Source organism: Condylura cristata, unplaced genomic scaffold, assembly GCF_000260355.1.
Source record: "Condylura cristata isolate star-nosed mole 26May11 unplaced genomic scaffold, ConCri1.0 scaffold00001, whole genome shotgun sequence".
Classification (NCBI taxonomy): domain Eukaryota; kingdom Metazoa; phylum Chordata; class Mammalia; order Eulipotyphla; family Talpidae; genus Condylura; species Condylura cristata.
In genome coordinates, this window is record NW_004567102.1 from 6,477,648 (window position 1) to 6,495,500 (window position 17,853).

Consider the following 17,853-nt stretch of genomic DNA (forward strand, 5'->3'; position numbering starts at 1 on the left):
TTATCATGTGTCACTGAGTAAGACATTGTGCCCTCTCCCCTCGCTGAGTCACAAGAACTGCTTGCTCACTCAGTAAGTGCTCACATCACTCTGGAGGGAAGCTTTGCAAGTTGCTCTAATCTGCTTTTGAACACTTAATATGGTTAGGTGGTTTTAAATGCAAAACACTACAAGAGCAAAGTGGAATCGCTGGGTCAAAGTGAATGTGCACTTATAATTCTGATAGTTGTTGCCAAATTGTTTTTGAGAGGGTTTGTTCCAATTTACATGCTCAGCAGAAAACGCTGAGTGCTCTTTCTACATCTTTGCCAACTCAGTGTACTGACAAACGTTTGCTCTTGGCCAATCTGATAGGAAGAAGTGGTATGTCAGTGCAGTCAAAATAGGAAGTTTTCTTATTCCAGGTGAGGTTGGACATTTTTTCAAATGTTGAACAGTCATTTGAATTTCTTGTCCTCCTGTGCATTATCTGTTGATGTCCTTTGTTAAGTTTTTTTCTACTGAGTGATGTAGGATTTTTTAATTTATTTGTAGAAACTGCTTATATATTAGGGAATTAAGCTATCTGATTATGACATGAATGACAATGCTTTCCCAAGTTGTGTGTGTGCCTTTTGATTTTGTTTACCATAAGTGTCAGTGGAATTTAGAATTTTTTTTTTTGCATGGCATTGCATTTATTATGCTTCTATTTTATGATTTCTAAGTTTTGCGTCACAGTTTTGAAAGATCTTCAAATTGAGAAAATAAATTACATAGCTGATTAAAAATTAGGAAGCAGAGATGGAAATAGATATACCTCCTTTAATTAAACATACTCCCATCTCTGATTAGCAAGATCTTGGGGGCCATGGACTTTCACAAGCGTTTGGTTGGTATAAGCTGATGAACGCCACTTCTGTATTGAATCAGAGCAAAGATGGAGACCTAGAAAGTTCACATGCATTGATGTAGAAACAGCCACCTTCCCTCTGGGGCCATTACTTTTTTTTCTTGAGTCATCTTTCCAGAGGGAGGGAAAGCTCAACCTGGCTATATCTCTGCCTTGCTGTATCCCCTTGAGTTTGTTGGGAATTGGCGAGAGGACCCAGCTGGTCACAAGGAAGGGGAAAGTTCCCTGAGGGGGAGCAGGAGTTATGTTTTGAGCCCACAGTGGAGAGGAGGTCTTCCAGATAGGGCAGAACCTGAGTTGCCTCTGCTGCCTCCACCTTCTTTCGGTCTTCACTCCTCTGGGAACCCCTCCTTCCTTGTCAGAATGTGCACCCTCAGGGCCCAGCATCCTCCGAGAAAAGCTAGGTAAAAGAGATCGCAAGCCTGGCGGGATAAGAGTCACCCTAAGTGCTGTATGACAGGTAGACTAGATCGTGGACTGCTGAGTCCTGTCCAAATAATTTGGTCACAATCCTGACCGTGAGGGGCTATTGTAAACAAAAAGAGTTAGATCCTGACTAGTGATTATCTCACAATTTCCTAGAAAGACAAGGCCTGGAGCCTGCATGCACAATTGGAAGGTCACCTTGGACCAATCCAGAACATGTCAGGATGCTGCTCTCCTGTATCTGCCTCATGGGCCAATTCTTGAAACATTTTCTTTTTTAAAAAATGTATTTATTTATACATACAAGAACTGGGGTACAGGTCAGAGGTGTAGGGGTGACAGGATTCACCAGAGACAGAGTGGGGAGCAGAACAGGCAGATATAATGAAATACACTGCTGAGGGGAGCAGCAGGAGGGTCAGGAGAGGTCTGCCACACCATGTGGATCACCTTCCTGGCCGGGGTTCGAACTTGTGCTGCAGTGGCTGTGATAGCTTCATAGGGCTGTGCTTTAACCCTTTGCGGCACCGGGGAGGGCCCTCTTTAAACATCTTCCAACACTCTTTGAGAAGCTGTGTTAATTTTCCTGCTCAGCATTGGCTCACTCAAGCACAAGTCTGTCATCAAGCCTGGGCTGGCTCAGTTACACCTAGTGCTTTGCTGAATTCTTTCCCTGGAGAGCAGAGAATCTGCTTTTTTGGGTCAGATCCTGTAACACTTCCATGAACCTTATTCTGAGGACTAGCTACTTTTGTTAATGCCTGCACTTCCAAAAACCTTAGCCCTTACAGGACTGGGTTTACTGACAAGCTCAGGAAGCTCAAACTTCAGCACCATCATTTACTTGTCTGGCCCTTCTTAGGCCTGCAATAGATTCTGCTTTCAAGCTCCACAATCCATTGCTGATCAAGAGTTAAGCAACTATAATGATTTCAAGTAAGCTAAAGGCAAAACTTCATCTGGGAAGCAAAAATCTGTCAAGTCTCTAAAATCATATCAAACCAGGGAAACCATCTCAGACATAAGCTTAGCAGAGCAGTGTCTGTCTTCTGTCACTAGTACCTCCCTGATCTGGTATGTGCTTTGCTGAAGGCATGAACGAGAGAGTGAGTGAGCGACGTCTCCAGGTGTTAAGGCTGCTTGACTCTTGTGAGTTTTTCTCAGAGGACATGGAGCGGAGAGAAGCAGATACATCCAGAAAGCACTGGCTCCCTCCTCCAGCCCCAGCTCAGAGTGACTTCCTCTTGGCTGCAGTTAGCGGTGAGGTGCTCTCCGACAGATCACAGGCCAGCCTGGGCAGGAGCCTCTCTGTCTGTTTCCTAGGCCTGAGTGATTAGGGGGTACACTGTCCTTGAATGAGATATGTGTTGTGTTTTTGGGCCCGGGGAGGTGATGGAAGTTTCTGAGTAGGAAGGAGAAGGGACGAGAATCCTATGGCTCACGCATTCTCATATCCACCTCCCAGATGCATTTGGGTGGTGTTCCCCTTCTTCCCTTTCCATCTGTCACCCCTGCCCTTCAAACCCTTCCTAACAAGTCTTTCCAGATGATCTCGGGTAAATCTGGACCACACCTTGTTCTCTATCTCCTGGGAACCTTGGCTCTGTGTTTGTTATCCGATCCTATTTTCCATCTCCTCTGTTCTCTCTGAGGATCTGTAACTCCTGCTTCTCACTGGGAGCTCTTTCCTGGGCGGTTGGGTGCCTCCCTGTGCAGGAAACAGAGCAGTGCTCTATTCCTGTGGACTGAGGCATTCATGTGTGAGTTACGACTGGACGGTCTGGTGAGGAGGGCTCTTTTCAGACAGAGATCTGTGGGTGAGCAAAAGCTCAAGGAGTTTTTCCAAAGACCCCCTAGAAGCTGTCTGAATAAGCACAAGGGTTTTTCTCCCCCTTAGTCAAAAAAAAGTTCCTAGGTTATACTTGAACATGATTCAAAACTCCAAAGGTATCAGGTGTGCTGAGTGCACTTTGTGTCCCAGCCAGCTTCCCTCCTTCCTCCAGCACACTTTTACCAGTTCTGGGCTGGCCTGGATCAGGGGCGACATGTTTATAGAGGTTTAGACTTTCCCTTTTATTTAAAAGAAATAGTGTGCAACAACTTGGGAAAACTGTCACTGTGTTTAAAGCTGACGTTTAAGTCTTATGATGCAACCTTTTCCCCTAGGTTTCCTTCTAAAGGAATGCATGTGTGGCCTCACAGAAGACAGCTAAAAAATGTTCATGACATCGCCCTGGAGTCAAACACTGGAAACATCCACAAAGCCCATCAGAGGGAGAATGGAAAATGTTACAGAATAGCCAGACAGGGGAATAGAATACAGGGGAGAAACTGAGCACAGCAGGGTCTGCTGGACATGACAAGGTACGTGAATCATACAGGTGTGTTGTTGAGTGGAAGAAGCGTCATGTGGTGTGATGTAAGGTTCGAATGCAGCAACAACGAATCTGTCGTATTGGGGTCAGGTGACTCGCCAGTGGGGACAGAAAGAAAGTTATAAGGCGCTGTAGGACATACTTGGCCCCAGGACCCTGAAGTCCCCGCATCCATCCAGGATCTGCAGTGCATTAGCATTGAGGACCCTTAAGGAAACAGGAATGGGGTAGGGGTGGGGGGTGACATCAGAGAAAAAGTGCCCTATAGAAATGTGGAGGGCTCAGCTGGGAGAAAAGGCTGGATGGTCAGCCCCGATGGGCCTTCCAGTGTTTTGTCCTGAACAGGACCTGGGAGAATGAGGTGATGACCGCAGTGCCGGATTTGAGTCAAGATGTTCCTGCTCACCTCCGCAGACAGCCAGGGGCTGCTCCGTGCCAGCTGGGTCTAAGTTCTTAGGTGAGTAAAACTCGGTCTCTGCTCTCCCGGAGTTCACAGCCTGGTGGGAGAAAGATGGCAGGGAGTGAAGCTAGCCTGTGACATGAGTGCCAGCAGGGAGCTTGCCCATATCATGGGGATTCTTAGACATGGGCTGGGCAGACTCTCCATGCACCTGAGCCCTGAGTGGCAGCCAGGAACTCCAAGACCAGCAGTGGGGGTCCAGGGAGGGGCACAGGGCGTGCAAAGGCTCAGAGGCAGGAGGAGCGTGGCCCTTTGGGGTACCCCATTTTCTTGGAAACATGTGGTGAAAGTGAGACAAGTAACCTGGATAGGGCAGGGCCCTAAACTGTGAATACCTTGGTTTACCTTACTCAGGACCTTGGACATAACCGGTTTTCTTCTTCCTTTCCTCTCCTCATTACTATCCTTTCTCTCTCTCACCTTCCTCCCTCTCACTTCCCTTCTTGACCCACGTCCTCCTTCTCTTCATCCACTCTTTTCTTTCCTTCCTCCTTTGTGGCTCACTCGACAGGACCTCAAGTGCACCTGTCCACCCTGGACAGGTTGTGCATGGGTGTGCACACTCCCCAGTAAGGCCCACAAACAAGTCAGCAGAGCACAGTGCACTCTGTCCTGCAAACAGCAGCAGCCCACTACTGAGCTTCACGCAGAAGCTACAAGAAGCCCCAGGTCCTGTACAAACATGCACCCCACCCATTGTGTCGGGCACATTTCCTGTTTTTCCCTGCACCTACAGATCCTACATATACCTATGGGCAGTCCTAATAGACAGACTCGAGACTCCAGACCCCAGGCTCCTGCTTCAGTTTCTCGCGTCTCCACATCTCCGAGTCTCCTACGTTCCTGCAAAGGGTGAAGGGTAAACATAGCGGTCAGCGCACCCCTCGATGGGTTTGCAACTCTCCTTTCTCCTCCTCTTCAGTCTTTTCCCTTCCCCCCTCCCTCCCACCTTCCTCCCTCCATGGCTTTTGCCTTCCCTACCTCTCTTCTTTTTCTCTCTACTCTTCCTTTTCCCATTATATAACTGACACACAGCCACTAAAATATGCAAAAAACAAGAGGGTAAGTACCGTGAGAAATAATAATAATAATTTCCCATCATTTCCTTAGGGCTTATTGTGGTATCAAACATTCAGCAGATGCTCAGAGAATACTCTCCCAGACATGGGTACTGTGCCGTGCCCTGCAGCTACAACTTGGGCAAGACAGACAGGGAAGAGTTTGTCCTTGGTAAATGCCATGGTAAGGAACTGGAACAGAAACACCTCACCTTGGAGTGGAGGTGAGGAATCCAGGATGACTTCCCGGGATGAGGGGCACAACTGTCATAACAACTGTTACAATTGCCAAACATGAACATGCTACCCAATGACACAGAAGCCAAAGACATTTTTGACAATAGCCCACCTCATGCCAGGTCACCTGGCAGGAGACAGCAGGCTGGGGTCTCAGTCTCCCCGAGGACGGGGCTTGGGGCCGTATTTATGGGGTGGGAGAGTATAGAAAATACAAGTTGGCAGTCTGATCAGTTGCTTTCTGCAAACCCATGGTGTAGCTTGAATTTGGATCCAGAACCGCAGCAGAGTGAGCACCCCGTGCTTCTTTCTGAATATTGTCCCCCTAACCAAAAGCCTGGCATCTTAGCTCCGTGTCAGGGCTATTTGTCCAGGCGAGGAGATATCTCCCCCACAGTGAGGACTCTCCCGGGCCTGCGCTCTGAAACACAACTTGTCAGCTGATGCGAGATTGGGATTTTTGTTTTCCTTGTTTAAAATGGGTTGGGGTATTTGTGTCCCAGTGTTGCCAGCCTGCCCTGCTGTTCTTGCCAGATAAAGAGAAGCTAGAAATAACTCTTCATTCGGCACTAGTTTGAGTAAGATTAAGTAAGGCCATATGCCAGACAGAGGGAAGCAGGAAGGTCCAGAGGCTCACACCCCTGGGGTGTGTGGGGTTGTGGACTGGGTGGAAGATGAAAGAGTTTCAAGGCTGAGCTACAGGAGGGAAGAGGGGTGGGGGGGAGATAAGACCAAGGTAAGGGGTTTAGAAGATAGACTGCTATGATAAGCTTTGTAACAAAGAGTGTGAATCCTAGGAGGAGGGAGGTGGGAGACAGAAGAGACTGCTGACACCAGAGGACAAAGGGGACGTGGTCTAGAGAGCCCAAGAATAGAATACACGGAGCTGGGGAGCTGATGGACTGACTGAGGGGCAAAGGAGAGAGCCAGCAGGTCTCCCAGCTTTCAACTTGGACAAAATCCTCATTTTGGTGAAGAGGAAATTTGTGGCATTATGGAAAGGCTACCCAAATAGTCCTGCCACTTCTTCTTACTCAAATGTGCTGTTTGCATGTGGTTCAGGGTCAGTGGTGACTGACAGTGACAGGTGGCCGACCTGGAGCTCAGCTCGTCTCATTCCTGCCCCCCTTCCTAGGCTGCTCCTTCCCTTCCCCGCCCAGCCTTGGATCTCAGTCTGTGGGTTTTCTTCAAGTTCCTTTCTCCCTTCACCTCCTTGTTCTTTTTTCTTTTTTTTTTTTTTAAGTAATGTTTATTTTTACATTATTTTGTGCATTTTCCCATCTCAATTGTAATCCCCGTGGGCTTCCCATCACCACATCACCCTGTGCCATCACCACTGTCGAGTGCAGTTCCCTCCCCCCACTGTTTTTGATCCCATTCCCCACTCCACCCCCACAAAATGTCTCTGGTATACGGCTGTTCGTTATCATTATTATTTTCTCCCCTGTTCCGTTATACTCCTGCTATGAGTGAAACCATCCGGTATTCTTTCCTTTTCTTTCTGACTTATCTCACTAAGCATGATCTTTTCCAGCTCCATCCATGTTGCTGCAAAAGACATGTGCTCCCTTTTTTTGGTTGCTGAGTAATATTCCGTTGTGTATATATACCACATCTTTTTAATCCAGTCATCCACTTTTGGGCATTTGGGCTGTTTCCATGTCTTTCCAGTTGCGAATAAAGCAGCAATAAACATGCACTCCCTAGTTCTTAAGGACTCAGGAATGTTACCTTGGTGTGCTCCCCTTCTGAGCCCAGTGGACCACCTAGGATTGCTTGAGAGCACTTCACTGTCCCCAGCTCTGACACATTCCTAAAAGAATGTCCCATCACTCATGGCTTCACCCATCAGCTCACTTGTCCAGTAGCTTCTTCTTGCTCTTTCAGTCCTCTACCTTCTGAAATGGAGTTTCCCTGAAAATCTTCCCCACACTTCACGGGCCCCTTGAGTCTGTGTGTCATGTGTGTTTCTCTTGCGTGCAGGCACCAGGTGGACACAGCCAGAGCTCCGACTATGCAGCTGGTCACCTGGACCCACCCAGACACTGAGGCTCACCCAGGGATGTGTAGGAAGATGCCCTGGACTGTAAGCTCTGAGGGGCAGAGGCAGTGTGAGTTGCTCATTTTCTCTCCCTAAAGTCTGGTACCCAGGAGGACCCCAGGAAACACTTGGTGAATGGCAGAACATAACCCACACAGAGATGTGCCACGTAGTCTGGTGACTTGCCCAGCTGAAAGGAGTATGGCGAGCTGACAGTTCCAGTTGTTAGCCTCTTGAGGGACCCCAGGTCTGGGAGTAGGGCGAGGAAGGTGAGACACCCAGGGTACCAACCTCTACCGTCCCTCTCTATATTTATTTTCTTACATCATTGTTCACTTTTTGTATAGTAATTGGTTTCTCTCCTCAGGTGCGGTCCCCGCAATTCTCACACCACCATAGCACCTGTGATCCGTCACCACAGTACCTTGTATTCTTCCCTTCCCTGTTTTGGCCTCTCTCTCTCCTCATCTGCTGTATGCTTCAGATCTATGGTCAGCGTGCAAGTTTTGTCTTTTCCTTGACCTTTTGTTCAATTTCTCTGTATTTCATATAGATGAAACTATCTGATATTTCTTTTTCCTCTAATTTTGGCTAGCATAATCCCTTTCAGATGCATCCATGCTGCCACAGATGGTTTGGGTTGATCTTTTTGATTGCTAAGTAGTATTCCATTGTGTATATGTACTGCATCTTCTTGATCCAGTCATCTGTTTTGGAGCATTTGGGTTGTTTCCATATTTTAGCTATTGTAAATAGTGTTGTAATGAACATAGGGGTGCAGATGTCCTTTGAAATTAGTGCTTTTGTGGAATTGCTGGGTCACACAGTAGATCATTTTTAGTGTTTTGAGGATACTGCAGACAGCTTTCCATAGTGATTGGACCAGTTTGCATTCCCATCAGCAATAGAGGAGGGTTCCTTTTTCCCCTACAATGGGCCACTTGTATGAGGTGGTGTCTCCCTGTGGTTTTGATTTGCATTTCCTTCTAACCAGTGATGTTGAACATTTTTTCATGTCTGTTGACCATTTGCATTTCTTCTTTTATAGTTCTCCTGCACTTTTTTTTTTAAGATTTATTTATTTATGCATGCAGAACTGGGGTATAGGCCAGAGGTGAGTGAATTCACCAGAGACAGAGTGGGGAGCAGAACAGGTAGGCTGATGATGTACACTGCTGAAGGGAATAGCAGGTGGGTCAGGAAAGGCCTGCCAGGCCATGTGGGTCACCCCCCTGGCCTGGGATTGAACTTGTGAGGCAGCTGTGGCTAGCTTCATAGTGCTGCATTTCAACCTGTTGCACTGCTAGGGAGGGCCCTTTTCTGCCCATTATTTTCATTGAGGAAACCAAGCGCTTTTTTCCTGTTTTGTGCTCCAGGCCCCTGGCTCACAGCTCCCTAGTGCTGGACTGGGGGCTAATAGCTGAACACGGCCACTGTTCCAGGGCCTGGCCATTTCCACTTGGCTCCATCAGTGCTCTTCCAGCGGTCAGTCTTTGCTCTGGAGCTTCCCGATGGGCTGATAGTGAACTGTGTGTTGCCTAGCCTTGCTTCTGCTCATTTCCTTTCACGGAAGTCACTCTCCAATGCTCCTTTCCCATGCCTAGCTTCATCTCAGCAGCACTTCCTAGAGAATCTGACCTGATAAACAGGTATATCCAGATTATAAAGAAATATATACACCCCTGTGAGTACCTGAGCTTCTGTCCTGAACCCAGTGCCTGGTCTACTCTAGATGCTCAATAAATCACCCATGGGTGACTGAATAGGGAAGAGATCCCCAACGTATTTGAACACCTGAAGGGGACTAAATATGCTGACTTTGCTAGCTATCACCAAAGTGGGGCTCCTGAGCCACCCTTGAGGGCAATAATGAAGGTGACAGTTATTTCTAGGGCTTAAGTATCCTCATGGAATTTCTGCTTTTAGATGCGATAAGGCTCCTCAGGTTAACTGAAAGGCCCAATCTTGCGCTTTTGGTGGGAATGGTAGCAGAGCAGTGCAGTAACATGGGACAACAGTCCCCTTGGGCACTCACATATGAGCATGCTTTCCACTGGACCTAGTGGACTTAGAGGAGTGCAAAGGTCAATGACTTTGGACTGTCATACCAGGTATGACAGTCAGGTAAATAACCCTACCTCTCCTGAGTCTCAGTGCCCACCTCTGTGAATGGGATTTCGGTCACAGGGGCAGTGAGGATGGTCGAGACAACAATGTCAAGAGCTCATTAGAGCGCTTTGAGTAGGTGGCGGCTATTGTTATTGACTAACACCCACAATTTGCTCATCCAAACCTTTCCAAACTTGGAGTCAGTGGCATAGGGGCTTGAGGCTTACTTGGTGGTGGTTGACCTAACCACTCTGAGTGAACCAGTCTGGACAGGGACCATTCTTTCTGAGTCCAACTCTGAGACTGCAGCAAATGGGAGCATGAGATTTGCCAAACTCTTAAGGAGACCGGACAAGCTGGAGGATTTGGGTTTGGTCAAAGTTCCAGGGATATTTTTGTAAATCAACTTGAAAAATCAATATATACAAATATATATAGATATACAATATCTATATATAGATATATATACATATATATAATATACATCAATATATATAATATATATACAAGTCTCTGGATTTGGGTTTGGTCAAAGTCCCAGGGATATTTTTGTAAATCAACTTGAAAAATCAATATATACAAATTATTTGGTACCTGGATTCCCCAGGGAGACCCACTGACCTGCCTTTCTGTGGGTGCCTTTTAGAAAAGGCAACCATGTTCACTTTTCCTACTGGGAGGCAGGAGGTTGCACTAGAAAGCCTTATAGCCACCTAGTGTCCTGTGAAATTCACATGTATCTGTAGTATAAAGACTGGAAGACAATATACCAAACTCTTAACTGAAATTTTTCTTTTAGGGAATGGGGTAGTGAACAATTTTTAGTCTCTTTTCTTTTATATATATTTTTTGGGTTGTCTCCAAATTTGTTCTCCATGGCTTGATGTTGGCAGTTGGAAGGCAGAGTGGAGGAAGTCAAAAAATAATTTAAAACAAAAAAAATTATTATAAAAAAATACAAAGTCCATTGCCCTTAAAAAAAAAAAAAAAAAAAGGAAAATACCAGGACTTTATTCAGCAATACAGCTGATGGAAAATGGTTAAAAAAAAAAAATAGATTATCCTCAAAGTCCTCTTAGTTTGGGGATAAGTTTTTCAGCTTGACATTTTCAATGAAATGAAATGAAAATGGCATTTTCTTGGAATCAAAACTCCACTGCCAGATCATGATTCCTAGTAAACAAGGGAAAGGGTGGATATGAGGGTGGACTTTCTCAGAATCACTTATTCTTCTCTTCCCTTCTGCACAGAGAAGAGAAAATGGAGAGGGAACACCCCCACACACACTTGCAACATCCCCCCCATCCACTGCCCCATCCCCCCATCCACTGCCCCATCCCCCCATCCACTGTCCCATCCCCCCATCCACTGCCCCACCAGTGCAGTGCTTAGAAGAACTGGAGACTCAGAGGGCTGGTGGAGGGGGAGGGCATATGCCTTTGGGACATCAGATGTCAGTTTCTCATCCTGGAAGGGTCTGGACCCCTGAGCCTTTTTGATAATCTGGAAAAATCTGTGTTTGACACTTTGATCCTCCTAGTCCCAAACCTTACTTGTTTCCAAACTGCCCCTCTCATCCCTCCCTCTACCCACATATTTACATTTTCCTCCCTGCCCTGTTCTTTGCCCTGTCTTTGCAAAGCACTCGTCTACTTGCCTACACGGCTGAGGAAGGTCTTCCGCTCTGTATTTGCATTCATAAAACAAGATACTAAGAAAACCAGTTTTACAATGCAATTCACTTCTCTGCGAAAGTCAGTGTGGAGGAACCAGAACCCAGAACTGGAATGAGAAGGTTGGATTCAAGTTTGTGTTATACAATAAATGATTGGCTGACCTTGGGTAAACCTTCCGCCTCTGAATCTGTTACCTCATCTGCGGAAGAGAAACAGGTCCTCATGTTGTCTGTTAGGATTATTTTTTTTTTAATTAGGTCACAATACTTTCCCTTCTTATCTCCTGTGATTATCAAATTTCCATGCAACCCTGTGGTTTTAAGGCAGGAAGATTTATTATCTCAATTTGCCTTTCAAAGCAAAGCTCAGAGAAGTTCTTCTTTGCAGTAGCCCTTTCTTCCCTTCCCACCCCCCCAAGTTAATCATTCCATCAGCAGGCCTGGGCAGTCTCCAACTCTGTTGCTGACACGTACGTACAGTTCTACTCAACCCCCATTGTACATCAAGGACAGTGACCCCTCATTATCCCTTTGGGTTCCCAGGGTCTGGCACACCTTAATGTGTGTTCTGAGAACATTGAGTGTCACCAAGTCTTCAGATTGCCATCTGGATTCAGCCTTCTGCAGTGTTTCTGAGCCAACCCTGCAAGGAAATGCAGTTGGGGCCATTTGTGTCTCCACTGTGAGGATAGTAACTGGGCAGAAGAGACCAGAGAGCTGCGCCCTGGCCCCCCTGTCGTGGAGGTTGTCACCCACAGGGCACCAGCCACACAAACACAGTTAGTTCAAAGGAAGTTCAAATGACCTGCCCTGCCCTGGGCTAAAGATCACCGAGTAAGTGGCTGGCCCAGATTGGCACTCAGTAGGTGCTTCTCTAAGGTCATGTGCTAGTTCCTGTCTCCTCCCTTCCTGAGCAGGGGGCAAAGGGGACTGCAAATCATTTCCCACCTACAGGGCAGTCCTGGCTGAGCCCCAGTTCTGCAGCCACTTTGTGGTTTACCCAGAGTCTGTTTCCTACCCTCAGGGTCCTGGGAGGAGTTTGAGAGGTTGGGAGGGACATGATGCGAAAAAGAGAGCTGGAGTGTGCTGTCCCATCTCCATCTGTGACTGGCTGTGCCACCGGGCAGGACACTGCACCTGGGAGTCCCAACGTCATTGTCCTGTAAAACTGGATAATGACAGTAGTAACCGTGTTGCCTAGGTAAGAGGCAAAGGTGAGGAAATATTTGTAAAGAGTCAGGTAGAGTAACCTGAAATAGCAATTGTTATGATTATCTCTAAACACTGCTGCCGTTGGGAGCAATAGGAAAGTGGGCAGGCCATTCCCGAGCAGCCTGTTCCGGGACCCGGCCTCAGGGAGCTGCCGGGAGCTGCCCTGTAGGTGAAGGGTAGCCAGGCAGCCTCAGCCTCGGTACCCCACGGCCTGGAATGTCCTGGTGTTTGCATAAGACCTGAGATGGGGCTCCATGTTTGCAAAGCACGGCTTCCCTGGGCCACAGGAGCTGCCAGCTTGGCCAGCCTTTTCTCATGATGTTCTCTGCCCACCCTGGGTGGGGCTGGTCAGCCGCTACCATGGTAGGGCTGCCCCACCCCGCTGGAGAAAGAACAGAACAGTGTGTCTCCCACTAGGTATTGGCCTGGCCTAGAGCCCAGGGTCCAGGTACAAGGGCGGAAGGCCAGGAAGAGAAGGAGACAGTGGACCCCGGTGGGAGCCCTGCCGCTCTGCCTCTCTGCCTCTGTCCCTGCAAGCTGGGTGAGCTTGTGCAGGGCTCTGTCCCTGGCTGGGCCTTGGCAGCTGACTATTTCTAAGGCTCTTTTCAGCTTAGGGAGGTGTCTCTTCCCACCCTCCCTGGACGAGGTTGTGGGGCTGGCGTCCACCTTTTGCTTCTGCCAGGAAAATGGAGTCTTAGTTTTACTTTCATTCATTCATATTTTTTCCAAAAGCTGGCCCCACAACTATTACATTTAAAATATCTGTTCCTATGGTGATGGCACATGGACGAATTTGCACATGGACGAATTGGTGGGAATTTCATGAGGGTTACAGCCGAGATGAAAAAGCATACATTGTACAAAAACAAAGAATGATGTCAAAAATATATTAAAATAAAAATAAATAAATAAAGAGGGGGGGAATACCTGTTCTTGAGGCTTCAGGGTGTAGCTGAGAAGAGACACACCTTCCGTCCCAGTCAGTGATGACAGCAAGCGCCCGCAGGGACTCAGACGGTGTATTGGCAGTCTCGAGGGGCCGGAGGGGCTGAAGGAGAGCAGGACCTGATTCTGAAGGGCAAGCGAGGGCTTGTGGGGGGCATGGTGTGTTCCACAGGTCCTGCACAGCTTGTGCCCCCCACCCCGCTGCTCAGGTTATCCAAACTTTCACTTCTGGGCACTGAAACCAGCCATGCTGTGGGGCTCCCACGGGGCAGGTGTCCTCCTGTTCTGGACCCCCATGGGCTCTGTCGGTAGCCCTAGGAGCTGCTGGTGACCAACGGGGAACAGCCACCTGTGTGGACGAGTAAACCAGCTGCACAAGCTGTGTCAATAGCAGCCTTTCATTGCTCTCTCTTTCGGTTTTCATTCCAGCTTCACTCAGGAGCTGTGATTTTCCTACAGCTGAGTCACCCAGGGAAGGGCAATTGGGAGGCTGATTAATAGGGTTTCAGGTCCTGGGATTTCCCATTTCTGTTTACAGAAATTCAAAGCACAGTCACAGAAGTACCTGTGGTGAACTTGGCAAGATTTTCTGCAGCGCCCTAAGGAGACCAACCCCGCCAATACCTCTTTTAAGGCATAGCCAATTCTCCCTGTCACACCCAGGGCTCCCTGGAACAGGAGATATACCCCCTGCCCCAGACTGGGGCTCCCTGAGACAGGGCCGTGTCCCCCCTTAGACAGGGGGTCCCTGGGGCAGGGCTGTGGCCCTCTCAGACCAGGGCTCCCTGAGACAGGGCTGTGTCCCCCCTCAGCCTGGGGCTCCCTGGGGCAGGGCCTCATCCTCCCTCTGACTGGGGTTCCCTGAGATAGAGCTGTGTCCCCCTTAGACTGGGGCTCCCTGGGACAGGGCCGTGTCCCCCTTAGACTGGGGCTCCCTGGGACAGGGCCGTGTCTTTCCTCTTATCAGGAGCTTCCTGAGGAGTGGGCTCAGCTCTCAGTTTTCTGTACCAAACAGCCTGAGTCAGGCCACCTGGAGCCTCTTCAGAGGTATGATTGGACCCAGTGTTAGGAACAGATCAGTGGCCTGCTGTCCTTCCTAGGGTGGCTCTCACATCAGAGGAAGTCGACAGCTTTTATTTCCCCTGCGCTTCCTCCTCTTTCCTTTCTCTTTCTGCCAGACCACAAAGGACTGTGCCCTTTCCTCACCACGACTATCCCACAGCATAGCCACATGTACTGTCCTTTGGTCACCTGTCTAACCTCCAGCCACTCTGGTACTCATTGACCAGAGAACAAAGGTGAATGGGCACTGCTAGTGAAGCCAGAGACCAAACAGAGGGGCAAGGACTGGCTGTCTTCCCTCGGCTTCCTCCTGCTGATTCTGACTGAAGTCCGCTGGGCTGTCCTGGCTTGTCCTCAGTGGGCCCCAAAGCTGGAGCGAACTGGCTGGAACAGCAACGAGAGGGAACGATAACAGGAGTGACTTCCTGTTACCCACAGTGCCCAGAGATGCGATCATCACCAGAGAGAGGTTCAGCCAAATTTCCACCATCCCCTCCAGGTCAGAGACTCTGTGGTCACTGACCTGGCTGCAACTTATCACACCTGTGTGACCCGCAGCCCCCTCCACTTGCTGCTGTTCTCAGCAGCTGCTGTTTGCAGAGCCTGTCCTGGGACCGAGGCTGCCAGATCACTCTAACTTTTCCACCAAAGTGGTGCCACACAGCCAGCCTGCACTCCCCTGAGGGTGTTGCTGGAAGCCGCCAGTTCAGAAGCCTGCTAATAGTAGAACCCAAGCTTCCTGTTTCCCTACAAGCAGAAACTGGTATATATTAAGTATAAAAATAATATTCTTCTTGAATTGAGTCAAATGGTTGCCCCAGAAAGATGGGGTCCCTTGATCCTGTGGCTTTGCTGCCCTGGGTAGAATGGTGCCAGTGGTAGGTGACCAGAGGAAGTGATGGCACCAGCCCTAGGGTCCTGCAGACGCACCTCCCAGACTCAGGTGTGCTAGAAAACTCGCCATCCTTCACATCCTCCCTTACCCAGGCTTTCAGCTGAAGGTCAGCAGGTAAGAGACTTTGGAGCATGCACACTGGGTGAGGGAAGGGTTGGGGATGTGTTTTCCTGTGTGCAGAGAGCCTTGTGGCTCTTTCTCCCAGAAAGCAACTTGGCTGCTCTCCCTGGGAGAGACCACAGGAATCTTACTCGTGCATTGTGGTTGTTAAAGAAATCATGGATGGAAGGGAGTGTCCCAGGGGCTTTGTCACGTCTGTGGACCCAGCTGACAGGCATGCACGTGGGCCATGCGGGCTCCTGGCAAAGGCTGCCCTGGCAAAATCTGGGCAGACCCCAAGGTGGAGTTGCACTGAGAACCCGGGGAAATACCCTTTCCTCTCCCCTGTGCCTCACCAGCCCCAACACCCAATGTTTCTCTTTCCTAAATAATTCTCAAATCCACTTCAGTTTTTCAAAGTAAACTTTGAAGTTGATTGTAAAATTTTATCCTAGTCTCTTGCTTAAAACCCTTCAAATACTTCTCACTAGACTCCAGGTAAAGCCCAACTGGTCTGTGTCTCCTCTGCTGCCCATCTCTTCCTTCAGAGGCTTTGCACATACTGTTCCTGTGACAGGGCACCCCAGAGTGAACTGCCTGTCTGTGGGGTCTCACCCATATGGTTAAAATTCAGTTGTACTGTAGGTGCACACAAAAGGGTCAAAAATGGGTTTACTTACAAAAGGGGAAAAGAAAAGGAAACAACAACTGGAATATCTTACTGGCTCAGCTGACTTGGAGCTCTGGTAGCAAACTAACTGAAAGCCCCGAGTCACGCTGACCTGAGAGCCATTTCCCCAGCGAGAGAGCGAGAGACAAAATGGCGCCCTCTATATCCCCCAAAGTCCCAGAATTCCTGCTTAACTCCGCCCTTGGGTCCTCGCAGTTCTCTCCCTGGTACTGCTGGGAGTTGTAGTTTCCAGTTACTGGAGTAGGGGGTAGAGTCCAGAAAGCCGGAGAAATTGGGTGGAGTCCACATGACTGCAGAATTCCTTTAGGATATCCTTCCCCCTAACATTCCTACTCAGCAAAGAGTACCTATCCCGCCCACCCTACCCTTGGTACCTCCCTCCTCCAATTGTCTGAGTGACTCATCTGAAGCATTTCTGCTCTCTCTGGCTTCCCCTGCCCCTGGGTCTGTGTAAATGTCCCCTTGGGCTCTCAGAGCGCATGTCCTCACAGCAGCTGGGTGATCCTGTGAGATGCCAATTGGTATCATCTTCTCTCATGGGTGGGTTGGGACATAGTGGAAACACCAAAGTCATGGGTCATGGTGGTTTAAACACCAACTCTGAAGGGAACCATGGGAATGGAGACATAAAGGAAGGGAGGAGGAATTAAGTACATTAAAAGATCTTTGACACCACTAATCAGGAGGATAATGAAGATAACCATTTTCTACCCAGTAAGATGACTACTATCAAAAAAAATTGAGAAGTGTTGGTGAGAGTTGTGCCAGCAGGCACAGGGAAGTTTCACTCATCAGGCAGACAGATAAAGAGAGTTCGGAGCCCTTGGATGCTTCAGGCTTTTTTGTTCTCTCAGGCAACCAGGTACACAGATGCACCAGATAGGGTGCAAGGAGGCAGGCATGGGCCAGGCAGGAGACGCCAGGACACAGTCAGACAACTGAGTCTCTCGGCCCCCCCAAATCTCTGTGTTCTTTCTCTGACCTCTCTCTGGTGTTCTCTCTCACACGGGGTCTCATGATCTTGCCTCTTCTGTAGTCACACAACTCGTCTTCTCACTGCTGCTGCTGCCACTGTTTTTATCCCCACCTCTAGGCTCAGGTGTGCTCTTATGCACGCCCACACCCATGCTCCAGGTGCCCACACAAGCACACTCAGCCAGTGCCCACATGCCCACGTGTCTTCTGCATCAACACAATCAAGTCACAGGTGATAGCCACAGAGGGTAATGGCACAAAAAACCTGGTTTAATTTACCCTACAGTGAGGGTGTAGAGAAGCTGGAAGGAAACCTGTGCAGTGACATGGCATGTGACATGGCAGAAATGCTGTGAAAAACAGTGTAGTGGGGGGCCCTCCCTGGTGGTGCAGCGGGTTAAAGCGCAGCATTAAGAAGCTAAAGCCACTTCCGCATGAGTTCGATCCCCCGCTCGCCCGGGAGGTGATCCCACATGGCAAGGCGACCAGCCTGCTACTCCCCTCAGCCTGTTCTGTCTGTTGGTCACTCTGTCTCTGGTGAATTCTCTCACTACCCCTGCACCTCTGGCCTGTACCCCAGTTCTGTATGCACAAATAAATAAATCTTAAAAAAAAAAAAACAGTATAGTGGTTCCTCAAAAAATTAAACGTATAGTTACCAGGTGATCCAGTAATTCTATTTCTGGGTATTTAACCCCAGA